The sequence below is a fragment of the Vulpes vulpes genome, chromosome 6, assembly GCF_048418805.1.
Source record: "Vulpes vulpes isolate BD-2025 chromosome 6, VulVul3, whole genome shotgun sequence".
Taxonomy (NCBI): domain Eukaryota; kingdom Metazoa; phylum Chordata; class Mammalia; order Carnivora; family Canidae; genus Vulpes; species Vulpes vulpes.
Window position 1 is genome coordinate 121,830,280 of NC_132785.1, and position 14,479 is coordinate 121,844,758.

Consider the following 14,479-nt stretch of genomic DNA (forward strand, 5'->3'; position numbering starts at 1 on the left):
GCCTGCTTCTCCCTCTGCCTGTGTCTCTGCCTCTCTCTGTCTCTCTCTCTCTCTCTCTATCATGAATTTAAAAAAACAAAAACAAACAAACAAAAAACCTGCCTCTTAAGAGGCCTAAGAGGTGACAGGCACTGTTGGCAGGCCTCCACCACCTTTGGGAGGCCTCTTTGAAACCCTGGCTTACCACTCCCTGCTCACCACACTGACAAAGCAAGTCTAGAGACTCCAAGGTGAAACTCTAGGCACTTGCAGTGCATCTAGCAAAAGAGTCATGTCAAAGGCTGGCAAAGTTCAACTCTCTCAGGCTGGTTCCAGAGCTCCTAATTCCAGAGCGGCTTACCCCCCTGTGGGTGGTGTGGTGGCTAAAAATCCAGGCTTTTCGTTGTTCGACTGACTTCCAGCTCTGACTCTTGCAAGCTGTGTGAGCTGGAGCAAGCCCTGTCCCTTCTCTGAGTCTCGGTCTTTGACTCTCTAAAATGGAGATGGTAGGGTCCCATCCTCAGGACAAGTGAGCAGTGTGCACCCACCAAACAGCTGTAGTCATTGTTGCAGTGCAAAGTCTTTACCACATTAGGGGATATTTACCATTAGGGCCCCAGGTCTTGCACACAGTTTAAGGAAGTTAGTTCTTCGTCAAGGGACAGAGAAGCCTAACTACCGGTAGATAGAGGCCTGGGATTTTGCTCACTGCAAAAGGAAACCCTCAAATCCTATCCTGGGGGAGTTCCCAAGGGAAATGGTGCATCACTTAGGAATCGAGATTCTCCACTACTTCATTGGATTCTCAGATTAAAGCAACTGGGAGCCACGGAACAGGGACCTGGCTTGCCTGATGAAGAGACTGAGGGCCAGAGAAGTCTAATGCCTTTGCTCCTGGTGACTGAAGGAGGTCTAGGCACCATCATTCCTGGCCAGGCCTGATAGCACCAGACCCTTCCTTATGCAGCCTAGCTTTTTTGCTTCTTCAAACAACCAGCTGCTCCAGCTCTGCTGTGGGAAAAATCAGGGTGGCTTCCAAGTGTGGGGAGTCTGAGAAGCTAAAGGACCACTCGCTAAAAGGGTGGGATCCTCCCGGAAAAGCTGTGCACACACCTCCGAAGGAGGTATCTCTACCTCCCAAGGAATCCAGGGCGGAAGGGGCAGTATTTAGGTCAGAGTTCACACGTAACCCCAAGCCCTATCCCTCCTCCTCCTCCCCTCCTCCCCACCAAGCTGCCCCGAACCTGTTTGGGTGTGACATGTATCATTCATACGCTAACCTATTGAAGATTAAGATTTAAAACCCTTGAGTAAATCCACCCAGCAGTCCCCTTCACAGGGTCTGCAGAAGGATATTCGTGAAGGATGATGAAATTCATTAGGGACAACCTAAATGTTTACGGGCAGGGTACTGGTTAAATAAACCAGCGTGCACACATAATAAATAACCACACAGCCATTGAGCAGAATAAGGCCATTTTATGTGCACTAATATGGAAAGATCTCCAAGATATCTTGTGGAATAATAAAGACAAATTATAGAACTCTAAGAGTATAACTGTTTGTGTGTGTGAGTGTGTGCTCACATACACACGACCTAGCAACATTGACTATGGGCCATATGAGTTAATATTTGGAAAGCAGGGGCACCTGGGTGGCTCAGTGGTTGAGCCTTTGGGTCCGATCATGATCCCTGGGGTCCTGGGATCGAGTTCTGCATCGGGCTCCCTGCAGGGAACCTGCTTCTCCCTCTGCCTGTGTCTCTGCCTCTCTCTCTATGTCTCTCATGAATAAATAAACAAAATCTTTAAAAATATATATTTGGAAAGCAGAACAATGGTATGGAACATAGTAAGTGCTGTATGGTGTGTGAGAAAGAAATCTAAATGCAAAAGAGAAAGATCTGGAAGGTCCACCACTGAATTAACAGGGACCGGTCACCTCTTTGGAGGAAGGCCTGGGATTAGAGAAGCTACTTAAGGAGGAGTGGAGCCTTATTGCTAATGTTTTGCTTTTGTACACAGGCACAGCATCCATGTTTTACTTGTGAAATTAAAATTAAACATGCATCCAAAACCGCTATCTCCAAAATCTGAAAGTCCTTTCCTCTTCTGTATGGCAGTGTTCCAAGGAAACAGCACCAAGGTCAAACAAATAATGGGATAAGCGACCCCACCACCCCCATCCTCATTTCCTCAACTAACACCTCATCACAGGCAAACAGCATCCTTGGAAATGAGTCCCCCTCGCTAATGACTTGCTCCTCTGGGTTCCTGGACCGTGGCTGGGGGCGTGAACAAGAGGGGAGTCCTAAATGGACACATTATAGTTTTAAAGTCTTAAGACTGGATTCTACTCCCTAAACTCGTCCCTTTTGTGTGTAAGTCACTTCTTGTCACCCTGCAGTGGCGATCCCAATCCTTGCCTTACGTACCCTTTAACTCTTAAGAAACAAGGAGAGGCGGGCAAGTGAGCCTCATTAAAACACTAATCATCTTTGTCCCTCAGCACCTAACAGTGCCTGGCATTGTTTGCGCTCGGTGGCAGTTTGCGATACTGAGCTGAAAATAGTTTATAAGGAATTAAGATAATCACAAAGGAATTGCTATGTTAGAGCCTGAAACTAATATTTGATCTTTCAAGTTCATATTCGCAGCACACTCATTCACTCAATAGATCTTTACTGATTGCTTTCTGTGTGCCGGGCACTGGGCTCCGTGCCGGGGAAGAAAGATGAACATGAAAAAGTCCTTGACCCCTCAGTGAGTCCCTTACATGCAAAGAAATTTCCAGCAATAAAAAGCCATGGCTAAGGAGAAATAAAGCAGGTGATTCTAGCTATGGGTGAGGTGAACAGGACAGGAAATTATCGTCCCAGCTCGATGTGTTACAACAGACAGAGCACAAATGTCTGAGTTCTGTGGAGTCGCAGAGACTCGTAATTCAGATGTTGATGCCAAGTTTGATTTTGATGTGAATATATCCAAAGTTCCTGCTCAGGCTTTTTCGTAATGAGCCTGCTTGATCTTCATCTAACAATCGGGAAATGTGACTTTGATGTCATGAAGCTTTGGGCCAACCACCACACTAAGACCCGAGCTCTAATCCCAATTTCACCAGCTCATAGCCAGGTCACTAGGGTGCCAGGGTAAGTTGTCGGGGTTTCAGAGCCTCGGGATTCATCCGTGTAAGATTACTTGCGAGGACTTCTCTGGGGGGATTGTTGCATGGATTAGTACTTGGTGCACAGAAGGGGTTCAGCCTTGGCCCGTACCGGAGGGGCACCAAGACACCTGTACCCCCACTGAAGCTGATCCCTTAGTGTATCCAGGGGAGGCATTCTGGGTGTTCAGATTTAGCATTTTCCAAGACCCTAAACACCTTTCAGACTCAAGGCACTGTGTGGATCCTCCATGTGGCTCAGAAAATTAACCCTCCATCCTCTTCAAGGGGAAAGATAAAGACTATCTTGATAGTTCTGCCTTATCTCTATATACTTTAAAGGCCCTTTTAAGTTCCATTAGTGTCCTCATTTGCACAATGAGGAAATGGGATCCTGGAAGATTAAGTGATCATATAGATTGTAAGAAAGTAGGGATCCCTGGGTGGCGCAGCGGTTTGGCGCCTGCCTTTGGCCCAGGGCGCGATCCTGGAGACCCGGGATCGAATCCCACATCGGGCTCCCGGTGCATGGAGCCTGCTTCTCCCTCTGCCTGTGTCTCTGTCTCTCTCTCTCTCTCTCTGTGTGTGTGACTATCATAAATAAATAAAAATTAAAAAAAAATAGATTGTAAGAAAGTAGCAGAAGTATTAGACAAACCGAGATCTCCCTGAAGCCTGTACTCCTTGCACCCAGCCCTTGGCGAGACAGAGAACGGATGCCGAGAATGGAAACTTTCAGCAGGGGCTTTCTGTGTTAACTTGCTTGAACCTCCCTGATCCTCAGTTTTTATTTTGCACCCATAAAATGGGGCTGACAGTCATCCTGTCCACGTAGGTTGCTGTGAGGAATAAGGGAGCCACTTGGGAAGACCTTTCAACAGGCGTAAAGGCCCAGCGGGTGATGCTGTGTGGGAACATGGGGATCTAGTTCATAGAAGTTGGATTCTCATCAGGGGAAAACAATTTACCTGGCTCTCACTTTCCTTCATGTGCACAGGACACAGTGATATATACTAGAAAGTTCTTTATGGTAACATTAGGCTAAAGCCCTCATCACATCAGAATGAAAGGGGGGGTGTGCACAGATGCTCACATGACATTGGCATGGTGCTTAGCAGGTGGGGGTGCTTAAGGGTGGGGGTGATTAAGAGGTAGGGTGGGCAGGTGGAGCCAGGGTTTGAACCAGGCACCTGCTGGAGAGCTGCGTGGCCCTTCTCCCCCGTTCTGCTTGCCATTCCGCTGAGACCAGTTGAGACTGGGGTGTAGTAGCACTTTGCCGCCTGCCCTGGGGGACTCCAGGGCTGAGAAGCACTGCCCTGCCCTTCCGCCTTGCAGCACAGGAGACAACGTGGACTGTTTAGAAGCAGGAGGGCTGACTGCAGGTGTGGGATGTGGCCACATCCCTTCAGCTCTCCTCCTCTCCATAAGTGGGCTGTGACGCCGCCAGGGCGCCCACCTGCACCTGGAGGACAGATAACACAGTCAGACAGGCGGTAGGGCCAGCCACACAGAGCTCGCGCTGCTTCCAGCAATGGAAGAATGTGCTGGAAACCAGGGCAAGGCTGCTCATGCCTTGGAACATAGGCAGCCCTCTGCCAAGGAGCAGGTCCCATTGCCTGTGAGGTTTCTGACTGCTGGCCTCTGGGGTTGGGGTCAGGATGGGGCCGATGGGTGCCGAGGTGCTGGGTGTGCTACAGAGCTCCTTTCTGAGACTGCTGTCTCGTGTACCCCCTGCCATACCCACTGGGTGGGTTTCTCCTGGCCTTCTCTGCACCTCCCTAACGGGGGGTCCTACTGGGGGTGCCCCACCCCCTGTTGAGTAACTTGGCTCTCTGGTCCCACTTTACGTGATTAACAAGCACCCTGGCTTCAACACCCTTTGCGTGATTAACAAGCACCCTGGAGCACCCTGCCCGGGTAGGGTAGGCTGCTGCTCTGTTGGCGGAAGGAAGCATCCTCTCCGCCCCACCCCCCTCCCCCCTGCCGGGAAGCAGTTGTTTCCTCCCTCCCCCGGAGTCTGAGCAGGGTCTGACTTCATCTGGAGCTGCCCCATAGGCCGGGGTGCACTTTGCATTTCTGTCTCAGAGCCTCAGGCTCCCACGAGTGCAGGAAAACTGCACAGACTCCGAAGTTGAACCGCTCTGGGCTCCGATCACCTCTGGGCTTGAAACCATAGGGTCGTGGGTAAATCCTCGAAGGTCCGATCCAGCCTCACTGTGTCCACCTTTAAAATGGGAAGAAAATCATACCTGCTGGAGCTGACCCAGAGTTACGACTGGTAATGGTGCTGGCGTTAGAGTTAAGGCCAGGGCCACATTTAGGGTTAGGGTTACAGGTTCGACTCCGGGGTCTGGTGTGGGTCTAGAATGAAATTGGAGTTAGGGGCCGCCACCAGGAGCTGTATGAACCTTAGGATTAGTTTGAATGGACCTTCTAGACTGTGCCTCTCCCAGGATTGCTGCAGAGTTAACTCAGATACGGTGCTTGGCCCTTAACCGTATTTTGCCAATTCTGAGATACACGTGTTTTGTTATCCACACTTAGACGCATCTGATGTTACGGTTTACGCCTGATGTCTTCTTGTGTATACATAAAATAGTGACACATCTTACGTTGGATGGCACCTTTGGGTTAGAAGCAGTACCCCGTGCGATTGCTATTCCTGAGCTGCTGTGCTTGGCTTGCACCCCTCGGCTTGGAGGAGTTGCCGTGTCTGCTTCTGCTGGGCCCTGGGCTCCCATCGTGACAACAGCATGTGTCACATGGTACCTGCTGCTCACTAACTTGGTTTTCTTCTATCCTGCTCCTGTGACATCCTCCAGGGGAGGAACTGGTTTTCCCTACACCCCCATCCCTATGCGACCCTGTTCCCCAGCACAGTGCCTGGGGATCTGATAGGAACCGTGAGGTCAGTAAAAGCTGCCATTTGTTGAGCACTTACAACGAGTGAGGCACTAGCCAGAGGCTGTGCACTTATATTCTCGTTTATCCTCGTAATAGCCCTTGGAGGTGGGTGATAGTATTACCCTGATGTATAGGCCAAACTGAGGCACCCCGAGTTTAAGGAGTTTATTCAAGGTCAATTTTTAATAATACCCATGGGCATCTCTAAAGACAATTTTCTGGACAGATTTATTTATTTACTTGAGAGAGAGAGAGAGAGCACATGAGCAGGGAGAGGGAGAGAGAATCTCAAGCAGGCTCTGCACTGAGTTCAGAGCCTGACGTGGGGCTCCAACTCACGACCCTGAGGTCATGACCTGAGCTAAAATTAAGAGTTGGATGCTTTACCGACTGAGCCACCCAGACACCCCTCTTTAACAACAACTTTTATTTTTTATTATTATTATTTTTAATAAATTTATTTTTTAGTGGTGTTCAATTTGTCAACATACAGAATAATACCCAGTGCTCATCCCGTCAAGTGCCCACCTCAGTGCCCGCCACCCAGCAACCCCCACCCCTGCCCACCTCCCTTTCCACCACCCCTAGTTTGTTTCCCAGAGTTAGGAGTCTTTCATAACAACAACTTTTAAAAATAGCCTTATTAAGATATAATTCACATCCCATAAAGTTTAGTGCGGACGTGTGTTTTCACTTCTCTTGGGTGTGTATGTAAGGAGGAGGCTTGCTGGGTCTACAGTTCACTGTTTATGGAAGTGCCAGACCGTTTCCAATGTGACTGCACCATTTTTACATTCTCACCACAATGCATGGAGGGTTCCAATCTCTCCACATCCTTGTCAACACTTGTTACTGTCTTTTTCATTTATAGCTGCCCTAGTAGTGTGAAGTGCTATCCTACTGTAGTTTTGATTTGTATATTCCTCATGACTAAATAAGCATCTCTTTATGTGCTTATGGGCCATTTGTCTATCTTCTATGGAGAGACATCTATTCAAATCTTTAGCCCAGTTTTCATTGGAGTGTTTGTATTTTTTATTCTATTCAAATCTTTAGCCCGGTTTTCATTGGAGTGTTTGTATTTTTTATCGTCAAGTTGTAAGAATTATTATTATTATTATTATTATTCATGAGAGACACACAGAGAGAGGCAGAGACACAGGCAGAGGGAGAAGCAGGCTCCCTGCAGGGAACCCAATGTGGGACTTGGTCTCAGGACCCCGGGATCACGACCTGAGCCAAAGGCAGATGCTCAATCACTGTGCCACCCAGGCATCTCGAGTTGTAAGAATTCTATATTTATTCTGGGTACAGGTCCTTTATCCTGTATATGATTTGCAGACATTCTTTCTCGTTCTATGGGTGTACCATTTCGCATTCCCCTCAGCAATGTATATGTATGTATTTTTTCTTTACCTTTATTTGTCACTTTCAAACTAATAAGGTGATTCCCTCATATACTCTGAGAGGGACCCAGTGAGTTTTTCCCCCTTCCTTTGCATGTCGCAAATTCATGAATTTAATTTTATTTGATGGGTTTCAGTATAGTGAAATTAATTTTCCTATTGATGCTCACAGTTTCCCATCTCTGGTGAATGGGAACCTTTCCAAATTTGCTTCATTTAGAGACCATAATCTGGATACTGGGAATGCTCATTGACACTGTTTCAGCATTGTTTCTGGGCCCTTTCCAATTCTGAGATATACTTGTTTTGTTATCCACACTTTGACACATCTGATGTTAGGGTTTGACAACATGGGTCTAGAGTTAACAGAATTAAAAAAAAAAACAAAAAAAAAAACAAATAATTGCGGATGCCTGGGCGGCCTGCGGTTGAGCATCTGCCTTCGGCTCAGGTGGTGATTCCGAGGGCCTGGGGTGGAGTCTGCATTGGGCTCCCTATGGGGAGCCTGCTTCTCTCTCTGCCTATATCTCTTCCCCTCTCTCTGTGTCTCTCATGAATAAGTAAGTAAAGTCTTTAAAAAAAATACAGATAATGCTTTAAAGGGTAAAATATATCATGAGTTTGTACTGATGCTTCTGATCCTAACTTAGGCTGTATTTCAACCTCTTTAAACTCAGATCTCTATCTTTTTTTTTCTTACGCCCCAATCTTGGCTCCCATTGACAAGTGGAAGAGAGAAAACCAGCTGAGAAATGCAGTGCTAACAAAAACAGCTGACATTTACTGAATGATTCTTATATGCCAGGCCCTAGCCAGTCCTCACAACCAGCCTCTCTGTGTCTCTCATGGGCCTGTCAGGCCTTGTACACAGTGGATTATGTTAAATAGCAGATGGAGAAACAAACTCCATCCTTTCACTGAGGCAGCATGGGGACACTCTGGGCAACTGGCTTGTGTTGTCTAGTTCTGCCCCATACGAGCTGACCTTGAGTGTGAAAGGGAGTCCAGATGTGGCCACATCTGCAGAGCAGAACTCGGGTAAGGGGATTCCCGTGAAGGAGCCCTGCAGCCAGCGATGGCTGGATTGGTCATCAGCCAGCCACGATGCCCACAGTGGAATGCAAGGTCCCCCCCGTAGGTGATTTGTATTGTTCCAATGTCACTCCCCTCTATGGAAAAATGAAGAAGTAAGACTGGAGAGAAACAAATCATCCTGAGCTTAGGTAGCTGTGAAGTAGTAGAACCTGGCCATGACCCCAAGGCTTTGCCTCCCAGCCTGGGCTCTTTTCCTGTACATTTTGCAGCCCCTGAACACAGGGTCATGACACCAGTGGTGGGTGTATTAGCTTCTTAGTGGTGCTGTGACAACTCCACACCCTGGTTGACTTAACCAGCGAAATGTGTTGTCACAGAGTCTGGAGACTGGAAATCCAAGGTCAAGGTGTTGGCAGGGTTGGCACCTTCTGAGGGATGTGGGGGAGAACCTGTTCCAGGCCTCCCTCCAGGCTTCTGGAAGCCTCGGTGTTCCTTGGATTATTGATGATGTTCTCCCTACGTCTTCACATCTTCTTCCTTCCGTGTGTGCAGTCTAGGTCCAAATTTCTTCCTTTTATAAGGTCAAAATTCATAGTGGATTAAGGCTCATCCTAATGACCTCATTTTAACTTGATTTTTTTTTCCTTTCAAGACCTTATCTCAAAATAGGTCACATTCTGAGCTACTGAAGGTTAGGATCTCACTATGTGAATTTGGGTGGGACCCATCAACCCGTGACACTGGGGATGGGGGACTCTTCCCCTACATGGAGCCTGTGGGCTGGGCAACCTCAGACTGCAGCGGGCTGCAGGCCCTCCAGGCTGCTGGCTTCCCTCTGAACCTCTCACTTGGCATTTTCCTGCCTCTCCTTTCGTGTGTGTGTGTGTGTGTGTGTGTGTGTGTGTGGTGTGTGTGTGTGTGTGTGTGTGCGCGCTCTCTGCTTTGTCTGCACTGTCTCCCCAATGTGATCACACGCTGCTCTAGTGGCAGGGACCACTTGTCCCTTCCTCCCAAACCAAATTTGCAGATTAAAAATTTTGCATACAATGGAGTAACATCTTCCAGATCTTCCAGGTCTTTATCTTAAACAAGTTCAACCCTTCGGCAGTATTCCTGCCACGCACACCCCACTCCCTCTTTTTTTTTTTACATCTTCAAAGATAATTTGCAGATATCCTAATAAAAATTGGTTCAGGGCAAAAATCAGTGACAGATGCTAAACAACTCTGGGTGAAATTATTCGGAAACGGGATACTTACACACACTCAGAGCCTCATGCTACAGATTACTTATCGATTACAAAAGGAGACCAGAGATTTCTTAATAATTAAAAGGGAGAAGACCTAGGAGATCCCACTTCCATCAGCGATCACAGTTATACCCTCAGCAGGATGGAAACAATGGTGGGATGGGATGCAGTGGGCAGGACACAGTATCATTTATGCTGCATGTTTGTAAAACATTTCAAAACTTAGATCTAATATGAGAAATCAGTCAGGCATACCCAGATAGGGGAGGACTCTAGAAAACAGCTATCCCATAATCTTCAAAAATGCCAATATCATGAGAGATGAAAGAAGGTTGAGGATTTGTTCCAGACTGAGGAAACCTGGGACACATGACAAGTAAATGCAGTGTGAAATGCCATTTTGCATCCTGGATCAGGGGAAAGTTGCTCTGAAGGACATTATTGGCGAAATTTGAATATGGAATACATATTAGATATTTGTATTGTCAAAATGTTAGCTTTCCCGAATTTCATGAACTATTACATAAGAGAATGGACTTGTTCTTAAGAAATGTATACTGAGTGCTTGCTTCGGCAGCATATATACCAAAATTAGAACGATGTAGAGAAGATGAGCATGGGCCCTGCATGAGGATGATACGCAGATTCATGAAGCTTTCCATATTTTTAGAATTTCTTTACAACCATGCCTCAGAGATATTGGAGGTTTGGTTCCAGACTATCACAATAAAGTGAATATTGCAATAAAATGAATCAAATGAAAGAAATATATATATACTGAGGGGTGCCTGGGTGGCTCAGTCAGCTAAGCATCCAACTCTTGATTTCAGCTCAGGGTCATGGGATCAAGTCCCTTGTTGGGCTCAGTGCTGGACATGGAGCCTATTTAAGATTTTCTCTCTTGGGACACCTGAGTGGCTCAGTGGTTGAGTATCTGCCTTCGGCTCAGGGAATGATTCCAGGGTCCTGGGATCGAATCCCACATTGGGCTCCCTGCATGGAGCCTGCTTCTCCCTCTGCCTGTCTCTGCTTCTCTCTTTCTGTCTTTCATGAGTAAATAAATAAAATCTAAAAAGAAAAAAAAAAATTTGCTCTCTCCCTCTGCCCCTTTGCCCTGTCCACTCTTTGTCTCTCTCCCTCTCTCAAAAATAACTAACTAAATAAATATAATAAGTCTTTTAAAAAAGAGAGAGAGAGAACTATATCCTGAAAGTCAAAAGTAAAAGGTCACAATATCTGCAACTTACAAATGCTTCATCAAAATAATGACAGTAGGTGGGAAAATGCTATAAACTCAGGTTTTGCTATGTACTGTTCTCCACCGTGTATTACTGAGTCTGTCATCCACATGTGGGTACATATCCCTGTGCACAAAACCAGGGACACGCTACGGCATGCCCGCTTTGAAGGCTTTCTATGGATAATTTTGCCTAGAACAATTTTTGCCCCGTGTTCTGACTTTTAGAACCCATTCACCGTGGAGGAGGCATCTCCAGAGAAAAAATTGTCCACAGCAGTCAGCTAAAAAGCAAGGCAATGGCCCTGAGGTTGACTGAATCATCCCGGTGGGTGGAAGAAAGAAGAACCCCAGGGGGGCAGGGGGTGGGCCAAAGAATGGAGTTGTAGGCCGATAGTCTCCTGTGTACATTATTGGCAGTGTTGTTTTTTAAAAATTATTTATTCATGAGAGACACAGAGAGAGAGGCAGGGACACAGGCAGAGGGGGAAGCAGGCTCCCTGTGGGGAGCCTGATGCAGGACTCAATCCCAGGACCCTGACCAGATGCTCAGCCACTGAGCCACCCAGGCGCCCCTTTTATTGGCGATGTTAAAGATGAAGGCTTTTGCATTTGAATCCCTAGAATGCAGCAGCTGAGAGCTGAGACTGGTGCCGTCCAATAAAAACATAACGTGAGCCACAGTGCAATTTCCATTTGTCTAGTAGCTGTGTTGAAAAAGTAAAAAGAAACAGGTGAGATTAATTTTGATAATATATCTTATTTAACCCAATGTATCTTAAATACCTTCATGTCAGCATATATTTAATGTAAAAAGCATTAATGAGATACTTTTCATTCTTTTTCTCACACTACATCTCAGAGATCTGGAATGTATTTTATCTTCATAGCACCTCTAGAGTTGGCCCAGCCACAGTTGGACAAGTCCTCAGTAGCCACCTGTGGCTCACGGCCACCACACGAAACAGCACATGGATTAGACCATGAAATGAGATGGTGGTGGGTTCAAATCCCAGCCCTGCCGCTTACTAGCTTTGAGAACTTCAGGCAAAGCACGTAATCACCTTCGGCCTTAATGTTTCCAAGACAGTAAGATGGGAATTGACCAGGGAACCTATCTCTTAGGTTGTTTTTTAAAGATTAGCATTAATGGGGGCACCTGGGTGGCTCAGTCAGTTAAGTGTCTGCCTTTGGCCCAGGTCGTGATCCCACGGTGCTGGGATCCAGTCCCATGTCAGGCTCCCTGCTCAGCGGGGAGTCTGCTTCTCCCTCTCTCTCTTCCACTTCCCTAGCTCTCTTTCTCTCTCTCTCTCTCTTCCCCATCTGTCAAATAAATAAATAAATAAATAAATAAATAAATAAATAAAATCTTTTTTTAAAAAAGACCTGTGTAAAGTGCTTTATGGAGTGTTCATTCATTCATTCATGTCATGCATTCATTCATTCTACCTGCACAACGCGGGGTAGCTGCGTTCCAGGTGGGGCACTTGACAGGTAGTGAGCACTCTATGCATGCGTTCTGTTTACACTGAACAACCACGGAGTGAGCACAGATTAGGACCAATGCCGGCAATGCCATGCTCATGATAAACGCATATAGAAGATGCTGGAAAGAAGAAATCTCCTGTCAATTGTGATGACTCCTAGCTCAGAGGCAGACCATTTGGAGTGCCCTGATCAGCCCAGGGACTTTATTCAACAACTATTCACCCTACAAGCATTAGCTGCACTGAATGGTCTAGAATTGTAGGTGGCATTAGCAGTTAGAAAAGGTGGCAGGATGTGGACAGAGGAGCTTGAAGGCGAGCCAGGCAAGGAGCTTGCTGTTGTAGGGGAACAGAAAAAAGCCCATGGGAGACAGATGAGACATGAAAAAGCCCATGGGAGACAGATGAGACATTCCAGGTAATGGAATGAGGCTCACGGTGAGGCAGATGGGAAATGCACTGCGTCGGGGCCATCCTATGGACCAGGTGACCGGGGATGGTGCTAGAAGTAAAGGGGAGATGTGTTTGTTGTAAGAGAACACAGCACGTGTACAAAGGTCAAATATCAGGGCAGGGCCTGGGGAGTTTGGGGAGTGGGCTGAAAGGGCGGGTTAGGAAGGTGGGGAGTGGTTGTCGCTGGAGGGTAGGTGCATGGTGAAGGGTTGGGCAAAGGTGGTAATAGAGTTTGGACTTTTATCAAATGACATTAGAAAGGAGCTTAATGGTTCTGCTCTGGAGGAGTGGGAAGGAGGCCCCTTGGCGGAGGTGGGCCCCTCTCAGAGGAAGATAGCCCCTGCAGATCAGAGAGGAGGGTCAAGACCAGAACTTGCCCTTGGTCTCAGCTGGGGGTGGAAGACCCAGAACTGCAGGTCTGTCTTCTCCCTGGAAACCAGACCTGAGGATGGACCAGCGGAGATTGGCCTCGGCCCACAGCCTCAGGAGATAACACAGGACAAAGTACTTGATAGTGGAGTCAGGGAGGAGGGCTGCATTGTGTGGGTACTCAGGAAGAGGATTAGCAGTTTTCCCATAACAAATCTAGATCATCCCATTCTTGTCTCTGGGCCTTTGCACTTCCTGTTATCCGTCTGTTACCTAGAAGCTAAGTTCATCCTCGGCGTTTGCACAGCTGCCCTTTCTCAGCAAGCAGGTCCTTATTCAGACACCACCTGTGAAGGCCTTTCTAGCACTGCTGTCCCCTCATCTTCTCTCCACACAACCCTACTCGTTATCCTGGTTTGGGATAGCACCCCCCGCCCTGCCTGAAATCAGATCATTTGCTTGTAATTGCCTATTTCCTCCCCTAGAATGTAATATGTTCCTTAAGGGTATGCCTTAGTCTCGCTCCCTATTGTCTCCACTATTGGGATAGCACATGATGTCTAGGAGATGTCCACAACACTGCTGTTGTCTGAATGAATACATGGATGGATGGATGGATGGATGGATGGATACACAAACTTGGTGACTCTTTCAGTGTGATTGAAACTGGTGGATGGAGAGGCTGCCAATAATCTGAACTAAAGGAGGAAATTGTTTGGTACGGTCCTCCTATTTCAGAAATATTTCAAGGCTGGACTTGATCTTAGTGACTGTAGAGTTCGCAAGTAGAGGTGAAAGCGATAAGGAGCCCAGGTCCTAAAACAGGATATAGGGGGGCCACCCAGGAGCCATATCTAATCTACACAGATGGTTGATTTGAACTGCACCATGTTTAAATGTTTTTTTAAAAATTAGTTGCCAGCATTCAAAACTCTGTAAAGATTTCAAATAACAAATATAGATATCTATTTTCACTTAACCAAAAGATCTGGCAACATGAGGTCTACATTTTTACAGGGCAAAATCGGGCTGGAGCTGACTAGCATCCGCTTCCATTTCATCTGGCCTCCACTGTCCCGTCACTCGAAACCCACCTGGCCCACTTTCTCATTCCCATCACAGGCCTGGCCCCATCTACCCACCTTCGAATTTGCTTTTCTTGCTCTAGTGCTCTCGATCGCCATTCAAAATAGTGGTT

At 47.0% G+C, this 14,479-nt stretch overlaps 1 non-coding gene across 1 annotated transcript; it reads left to right on the forward strand.

Moving 5' to 3' along the window:
* The first annotated feature begins 10,296 nt into the window (after positions 1-10,296).
* Positions 10,297-10,403, forward strand: LOC112907379 (U6 spliceosomal RNA). Its single transcript, XR_003232766.1, has one exon. It is a non-coding gene; the product is annotated as a U6 spliceosomal RNA (small nuclear RNA).
* Positions 10,404-14,479: the final 4,076 nt, after the last annotated feature.